The 13,345-nt window shown below is 46.4% G+C and overlaps 1 long non-coding RNA gene across 1 annotated transcript; it reads right to left on the reverse strand.

Moving 5' to 3' along the window:
- Nucleotides 1–11,438: 11,438 nt before the first annotated feature.
- On the reverse strand, nt 11,439–13,334 carry LOC104137936 (uncharacterized). Its single transcript, XR_692842.2, has 3 exons — nt 12,996–13,334; nt 12,708–12,768; nt 11,439–12,602 (listed from the first exon to the last, which is right to left on the reverse strand). It is a non-coding gene; the product is annotated as an uncharacterized lncRNA (long non-coding RNA).
- Between the last annotated feature and the right edge of the window lie 11 nt (nt 13,335–13,345).

Below are 13,345 nucleotides of genomic sequence, written 5' to 3' on the forward strand. Positions count from 1 at the left end.
CTGAAATGCTGCCCGGTGATGGAGCCTCAAAGGAAAAAAAATACCTGCTGTCCACCTTGGACTGGTGCTGGGAGGGTCAGTTCCTCCTGAGCAAATCTGCAGAGTAGGTACATAGGTGGTAGGCAGACAGGTAGATAAACCAACATAAGCACTGACCTAAGCTCCTCATCTTCTTTCAAGCTTACTATCACTCCCAAGCCAATGGATGTCAACTCTAACGTACAGGCCCTCCTGGACAAGTGCTGTCCCTAAACACAAGGGAACAGATCAGTCTCTACGGCTTACTCATACTAATTTGTTGTTCTATCTTAAGTAGTCCCTCAGCACTGGATCTGGTATTTTTTTCTTGTGTCATGGACAACTATTCTGGTAAGAATTGGCTGGAAATACCAATATGCACATATTGCGCATACAAAACAGAAATCATGTATTGCAAAGTTCATGGTTTTTAGTGATGATTCCAGTCATCGGTAGTCTAATTCTTAATTACAGTGATGGAGGGGCTCATATGAGAAGTAGGCACATTCAGAAAACCCAAATTATTGCTCTGTTCAGGTCATAAATCAGAAATCTAAGATTTTACTGAAAAATATGAGGACATTAATTAGCTTTTGCAATATCATATAACCCTCATCTCCTAACCATCTGGAAAGACTTCAGCCACCTCAGAACCTACTAGCAGCTGTACCAAATAAGGGAGAACATAAATAGCATCTCCTTGCTTTGTGCTTTTCTTTATATTTAATCACTAGTGTGTTTTCAATTGAAAGTGTACTTTTTTAACATATTTTTAAAATAGCAGTATGAATACAGCCATGCTGATGGAAAATGTCATGCTGCTTTAAAAATATTACTTTCCACCTGTTGGGATGTATTTTCTACTCAATATTCTTCTTCTAATTACAGCATTCATTTAAAGGAAAAAAATAAATTACCTTCCTCCTATCTCACACGTACACATACTTCTTCTTCCTCCTAACACACTAAAAGCTGCCAAAATGCATATCTCTAAGAAAGCTGGATGATATCACTGGGGCACACAATGAAAACGTCTCCATGGACCTTCTTGAAACTATACGCATTGACAGCATGGCTCCTCTGGCTCTCTGCATTTCCAGATAAAATACTCCAGACTTTAGAGCTTTTTTTTTTTTTTTTCCTCTCTTGATGACTATGCACTGCACATGCTTTTTTAATCTTCCCCGATGAGAAAGGACTTATCAGACGCCAACATCTCTAATTGCAAATAGTTTTAAAATGCTGCCAACATCAAGGAGGCGGTGTGGCTTTCCAGCTCATTTTAAAACATCCTGAAGAGATTGTCCATTCCTTACCCTTTCCATGTCCCACCTGCTTCAATACCCCAGAGCTGGGATACTTTGATCTTTCTGTATTTCTTAAAAGAAGCATGCTGATAAATTTCACCTACATCTGGTACTGAAAATCCACCCTATTTGATCTCAAACTTTTTACAACCTCAGGTGTTCAGATGAATCACAAAATCCACATGCTCTAGTTGTAGGGTCCCTGATGGACTCGTTTCTTTGTAGCTTTGCTCCCTGAACTCCTGAGTGCCCATCATTATTTCTTATCATGGTAAATATCATGTTATAACCATCTTGAAAATAGGTTCCCGTAACTCAAACACTTCCCATAAATTAAGCAATTTTCCCCTTCTTAGGTGGAACCACAGAAGGCAACCAGACCATTCACTAAAAGGTTTTTATAACAGGAAGAGTCTGCAGGCTCATCTGTAGTAGGAACCGGATCCCAAGCCCATTGCAAACATGTGTTTGGATCCGTCGCAGTGTTGCACTGGAAAAGGCTGCTACGGCAAAATGCAGATTCATAAACAGGGGAAATGCTCTCAGATCCTTGCAGGAAAGCTCTTTTGAAGTACAAAGAATAGTGATAATAATATAGTTCCTTTATTATTGTTGTTATTCATTACAATCTTACAGCATGTTCTCTGTCAGAAAATCACATCACATTCTGCCCTTGGAGCAGGGTAGGCTCAGTGATTCATTGGTCAGTCCCTTCATCTGAAAGCATGGGAACAGACATTTTCATCTCATTATTACACAATTTTTTTCATCTTTTGGCCTCTCAATTTCTTGCTCCGACAAGATAAAAGAGCTCTGTGAGCTCAATACCCTGAGCACAGCACAGCCAGGATTGACAGTTCTGCTATCCAAGCCTGAATCCCTGCCCCAAAGCTAACGCATGCTGCCAGAATTTTAATTCCCACCTCTATGTCCCTCTCTAGTTCACCCTCCTGTTTCTTCCTGGTCCAGTATACTCCATTTCCAGCATTTATCCCCTCTGCATAGACCAGGGAACAATCACACAGCACTGATACCTGCCCCAGGGTCTGATACACACAAAGAAAACAGGTGATGACTGAGTTTGCTGCTGCCCATAACTTGTGCTGTCTACTAGTGCCTCTGGGAATTGCCTAGGTTCTCCCATCCCCGTGCCGAGCACAGCCTTATTTCAGCGAGTACGTGCTGCTCCTATCACAGACATGTAAGAAGCCACATTAAGATTCAGAGCTCGCCTGCCCCTTGTCTATTGAGAGGCTTGAAACCTTTGCCTGCTCTTCTAACTGCTCTAAGCACATATATTCTCTTGAGACGGTGTATGAGTATCCCAGTGTATTAGCTCATGCTCAGGTTTGTTCTGAGATAAGATTTTGCTGATTAGAGGTAGCAATCGCCATAGTGATGCCTAAAATGAAGGACCTGATTTTTTGCTGCATTATTGGACTGCAAGTGAATTAGCTTTGCAGCTTTCATTTGAAACTCGTTCTCCTTTGGTAATTTTCCCAAGTTCCTTTTGAGCTCAAATGGGCTCTACTTTCAATCTAAAATTGAAGAGTGATATTAGGTTTGGGGTTATTTGCAGAGAAATAAAATATACTCTTAAATGAATCAGGAAAATTGATCTCAGGTAGATAATAAATACATAAAATGTAGCTCTCGATCCAATGGTAATGGACGTTTAAACATCAAAGTAAGTTTAAGATCCTCAATTTTGTAAAGGATCTCAATATATGATAGAGATATTTTTGCAGGCTGCTGATATTTTTCTATCTTTATTTCCAAATGCAATATTTTGAGAACATTTTAAGGTTATGTTACTTATACACACCCAACTGAAATGCTATGTTTTATGTATAAAGTCAAAGAAGCTTTAGATGCTATAAAGCAAACAGATTCACATTAAGGAATGGATAGGAGCTGTAAGGAATTTCACAGTTAATGCCAGTTCTGCCAGAACTCCCCAGACTGGGATCCTGAAAAGGCTCTAAGCTTTGTAAGAGAGAAAGCTGCCAAGACTGAGAGTCCAGAACAATCAAAGAATTTACAAGATCTACTTGCAAAGCAGATGGCATTTGTTAGCTCTCCAAGCAAAAAAAAAACCCAAAAACATAAAACAGAGAAATATAAACATAAGCATATGGTTGGAGTATTATGTAATGGTGGAAAGATCAAGAAAATGCCAAAAGCAATTTAAAAAGACAGATCCTACCATATTAACCCAGTCACCCTCGTGCAGCTGGAATATCACTTGATCCAAAAGTCCTTGTTAAAAATCCATTGTAATGTATTATATGTGTGTATAAGTAACACTATATGTTGAGAGACATGTGCACACACCTTCGGGTTCTGTAGGAATAACAGTATCTCGACATTTTCAACTTTGACAATATATCTGATTTAACACCGGAGTCACAATGGTACGTTTGCATATAATTAAGGATGACATTGTTCATTTTGTATCTGGATGCTCTGTGAAAGCATAGAGCGCCTGGATCCCTCAAATAGTCTGACCATCCTATTAAGCAAATGGATCTGACTGGCAGCCTTGATGACTTGACAGCTAGGGTGATGCTGCTGTCAGCCACCAGCAGGCATGCTGATGCAAAAAAAAAAAAAAACCTCTACCTAAATAAAATAAAATAAAAGTCATTGAAAGCTATCCAGGCACAATGTACAGCTCCACTGCAAACTGTAACACTGGTAAATTATTGCTGTTCCTGAGGAGGTAGGTATACACACCTTCTGCCTCTCCTCCAAGTGTGCCTGCTCTTTCAGGATATGTTTGATCTCTATCTGTCTCTCTGTCACTTAGAGAGAGCTCAGTGCTCCCTCTTAAGAAGTATCCTCTCTCTCCTTGGATAGGCACACACAGACTCTTTCAGACCTTGCCATCTTCATCTCTGCCTTCTGTCTGTCTATAAGGATTTGCTTGCTCTTCCTTTTGCTTCCTTCCCTCACTCTGCACACCTCTGTTCTCCAGAAACTTAGGTAGCATCCCTCCACCTCCAAGTCTATGCCAGTCTGCATGTAAGACACACGTTCCTTCCTCTTCTGGCTCTTCCCACTGGTGCCTTCAGAGTCCCTCAGCCTAACAAGTTTTTCCTTAGATGCACGGATGTATCTCCTCCAGAGGAAGAAACAAAATACTCTTGGGGAAGAAAGCAGAGAACTGCACACAAACATTATTACCTGCACTCTTGAGGACAGTCCTTCTGTGATAAGGCTTCCAAGCCTTGTCCCCCGTTCCTCTTCTCACCACCCCCTCTGGATTTCAGCTGGCGTTGAGTGACGTGTCCCTCTTCATTTCCCTGCTCTCCGCGTTTCCACAGTCTTTCCTCAGAGCCTCCTCTGGCCGTACCTCTCTTACCCCTCCCTCCCACTCATGCAAGCTAAACATCTCCCCACACACATGGGAGCCGTATGGGAAGGAAAGCATCAGCGATGGAGAACCTTTTGAAAGCAGCTCTGCCTGCAAGGAACCCCGGTATATCTTTGTCACTTGTTCCTTTTGGGCAGCACGCAAATGCTGGCTCTCCCACACAGCTGTACAACTTCTCTTAATATTCACAGTTTCCACTATGCAGCACTCGTCTCTGGCTGCTTGAACCCTAGAGCCATCCAGCCACGAATTTGCTCACCGAGTTGTTCCTGCCTTTTAACAAACATACCAATTAATTCCCTGCTGATTAATCCATTCCTGATGCGCCCTGCCAAATCTATTTCTGGTGGAATAAACAAGCAGAGATGAATGCAGCAGTGTTATTATTTTGTCTCCAATCTCTCTTCCCCCACACACGCCGGCCAGGTCTCTGCCTGCCAAACCAAACAGGCTCAGGTTTGGTCAGTACTTGATAAAGAGATTCCCAAAGACAGGTGAGGTGTTAAAGGGATGCCTTTTGTTAGGCAGGAGGTGGGGCCTTTGCCTCCGGTCCTGCGTCCTTGTCAAACTGACATTTGATTTGAGGATGGGCAGCAGCCCCGACCGCTGCCCTAAGCTGCACACTTGCTGGACATGGACACCCAGGCTCATGAATAGATCCATGGCGCTGCTTAATGGTGCCTTGGCCAAATCTACATTCTTCCTGATATTACTTCTCCAGTATCAGCTGGCAACAACACCCTCTCTGCTTCCTGATCAGCCTAGCCTTATTTAACTCCGTTTTCCACAGCCAAGACGTCTGCACTCAGCAGTGAGAAGAAAGATCCTTTTCACACAGGGTGAAGGACTGTCCAGCCACTCAGAATAAAAACCAGCATCCAGGAGTGAAGGAGCAAGAAGGTTCATGCAAGTGTGTACAGACCGAGCCAGACCGCCAGCCTGAGCACACTCAGTCTCTCTGCTGCAATGGAGTGATGCCCGTTCACCCCAGGTGATGAGCTGAGCAGGAGGAAAGCTGAGTGGCATCCTTCTGAGCACAGCCCATAAACATCAGCCTGTATTATCATTTAAACAACCCCTTAAATCCACTGAAGAGAGAGAGGTCCAGCCAGGACAACTATTAGGGGTATCTGCTTCTCTGACACCAGAAACATATGGTTCTGGCTGCTCCTGGCCCCGCAGCACTGCTGGCTCTGTGGCAGGGAAATTTCTGAAGAGACCAGCTTGTTTATAAAGCATTGCCACTGAAACAGCGGGACACTCATTTGCAAAGTTATAAAACACCAGTTTTATAAAGCAGCCCACGGTATACAGGCTTAATGCAGGCCAGCAGTGCCTCTGAAGGAACTGGAAACACATTTTGTCAGGGTTTAAACAAGCAAACAAAATGTCCAGGCAACAGGCAAATAACCCAGACAATCGTCTGTCTCCAGCTGTTCCCCATTCAGCACAGGGCAAACACAGTCCAGTTATGTTGTCATTGTAGCTTTCTGAGAGGAGGAAATGAATTGCTGCTTGCAAGCTTGGGACAGGAGCACGGGATGGAGTAATGCTTTTTGCAAGAAACCCTCTAAGGCAGCGTACAGAGACACTAGGGCCCAGCTGAGCTCTGAATGAACTTGATGAAAAAGCTCACACAGGTACAGGCATGCACTCTTTAAACTCTCTAAATCCAGCCTGCATGCATAAAGAGTCATAGTCTGTGCCGGATGTCCTGGTCTTGTGCTGGCAGCATGTTATCTCGGTGCAGCTCTCAACAAGCAGGAACATATATCACAGAAATTCTCCATACCCTGTGTCTCCTCAGGAATTACAGGGGGGAGGGAGGACACTAAGGAGCCCTTCTCTGTTAGCACAGCCTGCTACCATCACATTTCCAGGAACGTAAAAGAGAAGCGCTGCACAGCCCACTGTCACCACCGTGGCTGCACTCAGATGCAGACACGCAGCACCAATGTGCTGCACAATACTAAGCTAAACAGAGATCACGATCATTGTTAATACAACCAAACAGTGAAAAACTCCTATTCTTTTGCTACATCTTCATGCAACTGCAGGGTGTTCAATCTGCTCTCCTGCATAAGGGCTGCCACTTTCAATTGGTTTTCTAAACCTTAGTAGCTTCAGTACGGAGCTCACTTGTGGCGTACAAACAGGCTATTGCGTGTGTCTCCCTGTGGGCCTCTTAGGACTCAGAAGAGCTCTGAGACAGTAAAATCCCTCTGGCAAGAACAACATCTGCAGAAACCTTTGTCCTCATTTCCCCCAGCTTCTCATACACAGCCATAGCCCCTGCTCAGCCTGCAGCCTTTGGGTAGGCACAGATTGAGCAAGCTAAGGACAAAAGGGGTTTCACCCCCCTCCTAGTGCCACCCCCAGTAATCCCCTCAACACTCCACTTGCCCCAACGCTCTATATGAGCCTCTCTGAAAGAATTCATCTCTCCTCAGCCTGACCTACAGATTGGCTGCCTCTGTCGCTGCAATCTCCCTCTTCCCTCTGCTCAAACCTTCCCAGGTCTGAGGTCTCACTCACTCAGTTGTGCAGCTTACAGCAGAACAAGGCAAGTGCTGAGCATGTGTGAAACGTTGCTCTCATCCCCTGGTACTATTTCACACCTGCTTTGGACTGCTGCAAACTAATGAAGGAAATGCCTTCTCTGTATGTGATAGCTCCTGTCTTGTTTGGTCGGGATGAAGGCAATGGCTGCTTGCATTTTACTGCTCCAGGCACGTGCACCTGCAGAAGGACTTGCACCTTCCATGGCGTGACCACCAGCTCGTGCAGGGGGCCTGGGGTGTCAAAGGGTGCCACAAAGAGCAAGGCGGGGGCACAGGCATTGCACTGAGTCTGTAAAGCACTTCACAGTGCACATGGACCAGACATTATCAGTCCAGACGGTTTAGAAGAAAGAGGGTAACTGCCAAATGCACATCAAGAGGTGCATTTGGTGCTGCCAGACACAGTCTGGCCAATTGGTAGGATTTTGTAGCAGACACTGCCTCCCCTTGTACACAGCATATCTTGTTAGTATCTACCCTCTCCTTCTCTTCATTTAGTGCATCCCCAGTTCAGGTATCACTGAGTACTTCCCTCCAGGCTCACAGTCACACAATTCCCAGCATCAGCAGAATGGCACTGGGACTGGAAGAGTCTCTAGAGATGGATCCGTTAGGAGTTTAGCTGGGGCAGGCCCCCACAGTAGCTCACTCTGCTGACACACACCGTTCCTGCCTTCGTGACTGCATATGGACACGTGACACAGCCTTGGTGGCACAGCTGAGAGTTTTGCAGAGCTCTGACCATCTTTTGGCCTTTTGTTAGTGCTGGGGTGGACTCAGGCCTAGCACTACTTTTACTGCCTGGGCTCATTAGAAACTGGAGGATCATCTGCACTACTTTAACTTGCTTGAAACACACTTGATGTAAGTGCCAGAAGGCTTTGACCAGTTGGCACCCACTGGAAGTGCTAGAGTTGCCTTTCCTGTTTTCACATGCTTTTATTGTTTCTTTCCATTAGCTTTTACTGCTTGATTGCATTTGATTTCATTGTTTGAAAAAGTATTTCCTGTTTATTGCAATATCTGCTCTCATGCGAGTCCACTGTTGTGGAAGGTCTCAGTCAGCCATGGGAGCAAAGAGGTTGTTTCAGCTGCACAGAGCTCCAGGCCAAGCCATACACAGCCATAGCCAGCCCTGCAAAGCAGAAGGGTCAAAGAAGAGCAGATAAAAGCATTAGCTTAGAGAAAATAGGTGTGCATAGATATGGGCTATTACTTCCCCTGGACAGCTGGAGGAAGGGACAGCTGGGAACAGCTTCTCCAGCTATTGTGTGCACCTCCCAGCAGGTTCTCCATGCACCAGTCAGCCAGGCCTCCGTCACAGGCTTCCTGGCTCTCACAGGCAACTGAAGCAGAGATATGTGTCCTTTTTAAAGCAGAACGACTCCTCCTGCCACCATTTTCTCCCCATTCTTTCATAGGTTCTGAAGATACTACAGGCAGGGAGGATACTATCATGAAGCGGAAGCCAGCGTTCAGTCTGACCCTAACAGCTCTCCTTTCCCCTTCAAGCTGCTAAACACACATTTGCTCCCCGTGTGGTAGCTGCAGAGGGAACAGAGACTTTCCTAGTGACAGGCTGTGTCGGCAGCAAGTGACTGCATGCCTCGGGGCAGAGAGGGCTTGGCAGGCTCACTGAGTGAAAGTATGACAAGTCCATCAGTGTCAGACAGACGCAGTGCATACCAGCAGGCTGGAGCTGTGGGACATCTGGGCACCATGCACCTCTCAGAGCAGCTGACACGAAGAGCCAAAAAGTGACAAGCAGAGCTCACAGCACAGTGAGGGAGAAGCTCTTCCCATGGTGAAGAGCACTAAGTGGCTAGGGGGGCAGCCGGTAGGACATGTGTCCTGTCATTGCTTCAGTACAGTCAGAGAAGCCCACGGATGCAAAACCAGGTAGGACCTCCTGTATATCTGAGATAGGGGTCCAGCACAGAAATATCTTTAGGGCTGTTGTAACCTTGCAGGCAATGAGGGTGCCTACTGCCTTCCTACCAACAAACTGATTTGCTAAAAAAGCCTTAAGTGCCTGGGGTTGCCAACGACCAAACTTCTCCACATGTGGGGACCTGTATGCTCGTTCTCTAGGGGCATCAGACCAGGGTGAGCTAAACACAGACCTCCTTGAATGTCATCTTCCCTGCTTTGAAGTTCAATACCTGCTCAGAAATCTTCTGCACTTACTGCACAACTCACTGCTGCTAGCCCCAGCTCCCTCTTTACCTACCCTGTGGGAAGAGGACAAGCCCAGCAAAGCAGGCAGGAAGATCCCTGTTGTTGCAAAGACCCTGTGCGGACTGCATAGAGCTTTACCACTTTTTGATGGGTATGATCAGAAAAGTCTACCATGAGCTGCAAAGGGGCAAGAAAAACTCATCAGTGAGGACCTCTGCTAAAGGCACCTGATCTTGGAAGCAGAAGGCAGGATCAGCAGGGAGTCACTAGGGCTGACATCTGGCAGCCCCCACAGGAGGCAGCTTGACAGAGAGGAACGTTAACTATCCCAGTGGCCAGCTGACAAACCCAGGGCTGTGCTAACACAGAGTCACTGTGAACACAGTCTGATCGCGTATCTGTGCCAGATCCTATATTATCTCCCAGAAGGACCTGGCATAGCACCTCATGATACTACAGCTTTCAAGTGCTGCCCTCCTGCAGCCGGGGTGCAGATATGACAGGTCAGCCCCAAAGGCTCATCAAGACAGAGGCGATGTCCCTCTGACTTTACAATAGAACTACATGTGCAATCACTCTGTCATCCAGTTCTGCCACAGCTATCGGCTCTAGCTTGAGCACTTTTCATAACAGTTTTTAACATAGGTTCTTTCTGAATCAGAGAGCAACCAGAGGTGCGCCTGTGTAGGCAAGCTGGAGAATCACAAAATCACAGAATCCCAGCATGCCTGAGGTTGGAAGGGACCTCTGGAGATCTAGTCCAACCCCCCTGCTCAAGCAGGGGCACATTGCCCATGACCCTGTCCAGATGGCTTCTGAATATCTCCAGGGAAGGAGATTCCACAAGCTCTCTGGGCAACCTGTTCCAGTGCTCAGTTACCCTCGCAGTAAAGAAGTTTTTCCTCATGTTCAGACAGAACTGCCTATGTTTCAGTTTGTGCCCATTGCCTCTCATCCTATCACTGGGCACCACTGAGAAGAATCTGGCCTCATCCTCTTGACACCCTCCCTTCAGATACTTATACACATTGATAAGACCCCCCTCAGTCTTCTCTCCTCCAGGCTGAACAGCCCCAGCCCCCTCAGCCTTTCCTCGTATGAGAGATGCTCCAGTCCCTTAATCATCTTAGTAGCCCTTCACTGGACTTGCTCCTGGAGCTCCATGAGTCTCTGAAGGCTGTAATTTCTGTTAGCAGGAAGCAAAGCAGTGGCATACGGGGCAGGGGGTCACCCTGCCCCATTGCAGCCCGATAGTGCTCCTACCCAAGCCTCATTCCCCATTTGTTTGCATTAGCAGAGAACTGAACAAAATGACTGCAGGTGAGGAGGGGGACTTTGCATGGCCAGTCCCAGAAAGAAGTAAAGCTGGGACTAAAGAAACGATAGCTGCAATCTGAGATCTCAGCTAGAATGTGTTTTCTGGGATTTCTGCACAAGGCAGCTGCCTCCACACATTGTGTTCCTGCTGCTGTTCAAGGGCATCATCAGCCCTTTCCTTTCATGTGGAGTGACAACAAAAACTACTGAAAGAGGTGATAATGAAAAGATATCCTTATGCTATGTCATGCCATTCCTCAGCCAAGTGCAATATATCCTGCACCAGCCCTATTAGGTGGACCCTGGATATCGCTACAGATTGGGTAGGTCAGGTGACTATTACATTTCAATACTGTGACTCCAGCACACATGCATTTCAAAAGGCATGGTTCAGGTCAGCAACCAGGTATCCAGCCTGGCAAAACAAATTTATCTCAGGCAGGGTCTTTGCCCTGGACAGGACAGAAGGTGCCAACCTGGGGAGAGAACGCTTGCACAAGCTTAATGCAAGCGAGGGGCCCGTGGCTATGTTTCTTGGCATGTAATGTTTTTCTGAACAACCACATTGTCAATCTAAAGCTCTCAAACTTCCAAGCTTAGCTCCAAGTACATCATTTTTCAGTATCTGACTTTTCCAAACTGTTTTGAAAAAATAAATAAAATGAACAACAACATTTCACTACATTCACATAAATTAATGATTTATTTGCAACATCAGTTTTATTTTCACAGCTTTTTGATTGGTATTAGTACACTTGACAGGTCCAATTTATATGCAAATCAGCTTACATTCACATTGTAAAGTAGAAAAACTTCATTTCTCATGCTTTTTATATCACTAAACTCTCACTAAACACTCTGCTCAGTCATCCGCCTCTCAAAAGCATCGATTTTCACTACAGATCTCTTGTTCTTCCTATCCATTAGCCTCACAGAGATATCAGGGAGTGGGCAAAGAGTCGTTTTTGTAGAGTTGCATGAATTCAAGTGTGGCTACGCTGTCCCACAAACATATGAGCACTATAAACAAGGGATCTTGCAGTGTATCTGTGTGCCAGATGTTAAGAGATTGAAAATGACGACACCAGATTTTCCAGTTCCTGCTTCTGGCTGTTTTTTGCTGTATCCTTGCTCCCAGCTCTAATTGCTGCCAGAAGCGTTTTCTTAGAAAGGGCTTCTCTGCTGGACAGCTCTTGTCCTGGTATATCACATGATTTGTTAACTGAGACTTGAAAAGCAGCCAGGATCGCTCCTGTAAATATTGACATAGATACAGGATCATCACTGCTCTTAAATCAAAAAGTGGAGGAAGGTAATGGCATATGGAACAGGACTCCATATTCAGACAGACCTGGACAGGAAAGGAAAAAGAACAACTCTCTTGGCTTCTCCAGATTTTGCCATCTGGAAAATGCCCCCTTGTTCTCGTGAAAGTCCTGATCTGAACCCTGATGAAATCAGTGAAAAAATTCCCATTAGTACCAATAGGTTTTGGATCAGGGGCTAATTTTCCATCTCTTTTCAGTCCATATCTGAACAAATCTCTCTTCATCATCTAGACCACCCAGTGTCTCTTCTGCTCCTTCCTTATTGTTATTATTTAAAGAGTTTCAGACCCGGACAGGAAAGGGTAAGCACATTACTTGTGGGAACAGCGCCTGAACCAGAGGAAAGCAGTAGGAGCAGATGCTGAGAAAACATGATGCGTACTTTAGCCAGTTGGATGCTCTTTTGTTCTATTTAGCCAATGAAAGCAGCTTCTTCTGTGAGAAAGGAGTCAGCCTTGAGAGCTCTCACACAAATCATGACTTGAAGAAGTGGTGTAGTCAGATGGCTGGTGCAGACCTGGGAATAGGGAAGCTGGGGCCTTGCGGCTTTCGGGAAGCCACAAAACCCTCCTGGCTCAACTTCCCCACTGTGAAAAAGGAAGAGTGAAACTTGTTCACTTACCTCAGAAGGCTGTGGCAAAGATCAGGGAGATCTTTGGAAAACGCCCTAGCAGTCATTCATACTGCAGTGAAGAAAACAAAAAAATTCAAAATAAAACCAACAAATACGATTTCTTCCAACCAAAATCTTCTCAAGAATGAAGGCATACATTTATAACCAAGAACCATTTAAAGGCCTGGCCCTTTCTGCGCAAACCACTTAGGACAACAAGCATATTTTTGCACACGGGTGTGCCTAGCTGGTCGTGGGAGCACTAAGAAACCCGAGCGGCCCTTGGCCGTGCCTCACCGCAGCAGGGTGGATCCGCAACGACTCCACGCGGCCCCCGACCGCCCTGCGGGGATCCGCCTCTGTGAAACGGCGCCCGGAGGAGACGGCGGGCGGAGGACCGTTAGTTTGGGCGGGAATCCCAAGTTTGGGCACGACGGCGAGGGCACCACGGCCGGGAAGCAAGCGCGAGTTGCAACCGCCAACCCTGCTCCCCCACGCCATTGCAGCCCCCGGGGACGAGGACTGGCCGGCGACCCCCTCCCCCCCCCCCGCCCCTACGCCTCTGCCCGAGCCGTTAACGAAGCCCGGGAGCGAGGAGTGACGCCGCAGGCGCCCCGCGCCGCCTCGCGCCGGGGAACTACATTTCC

The sequence above is a fragment of the Struthio camelus genome, chromosome 1 (genome assembly GCF_040807025.1).
Source record: "Struthio camelus isolate bStrCam1 chromosome 1, bStrCam1.hap1, whole genome shotgun sequence".
NCBI lineage: Eukaryota > Metazoa > Chordata > Aves > Struthioniformes > Struthionidae > Struthio > Struthio camelus.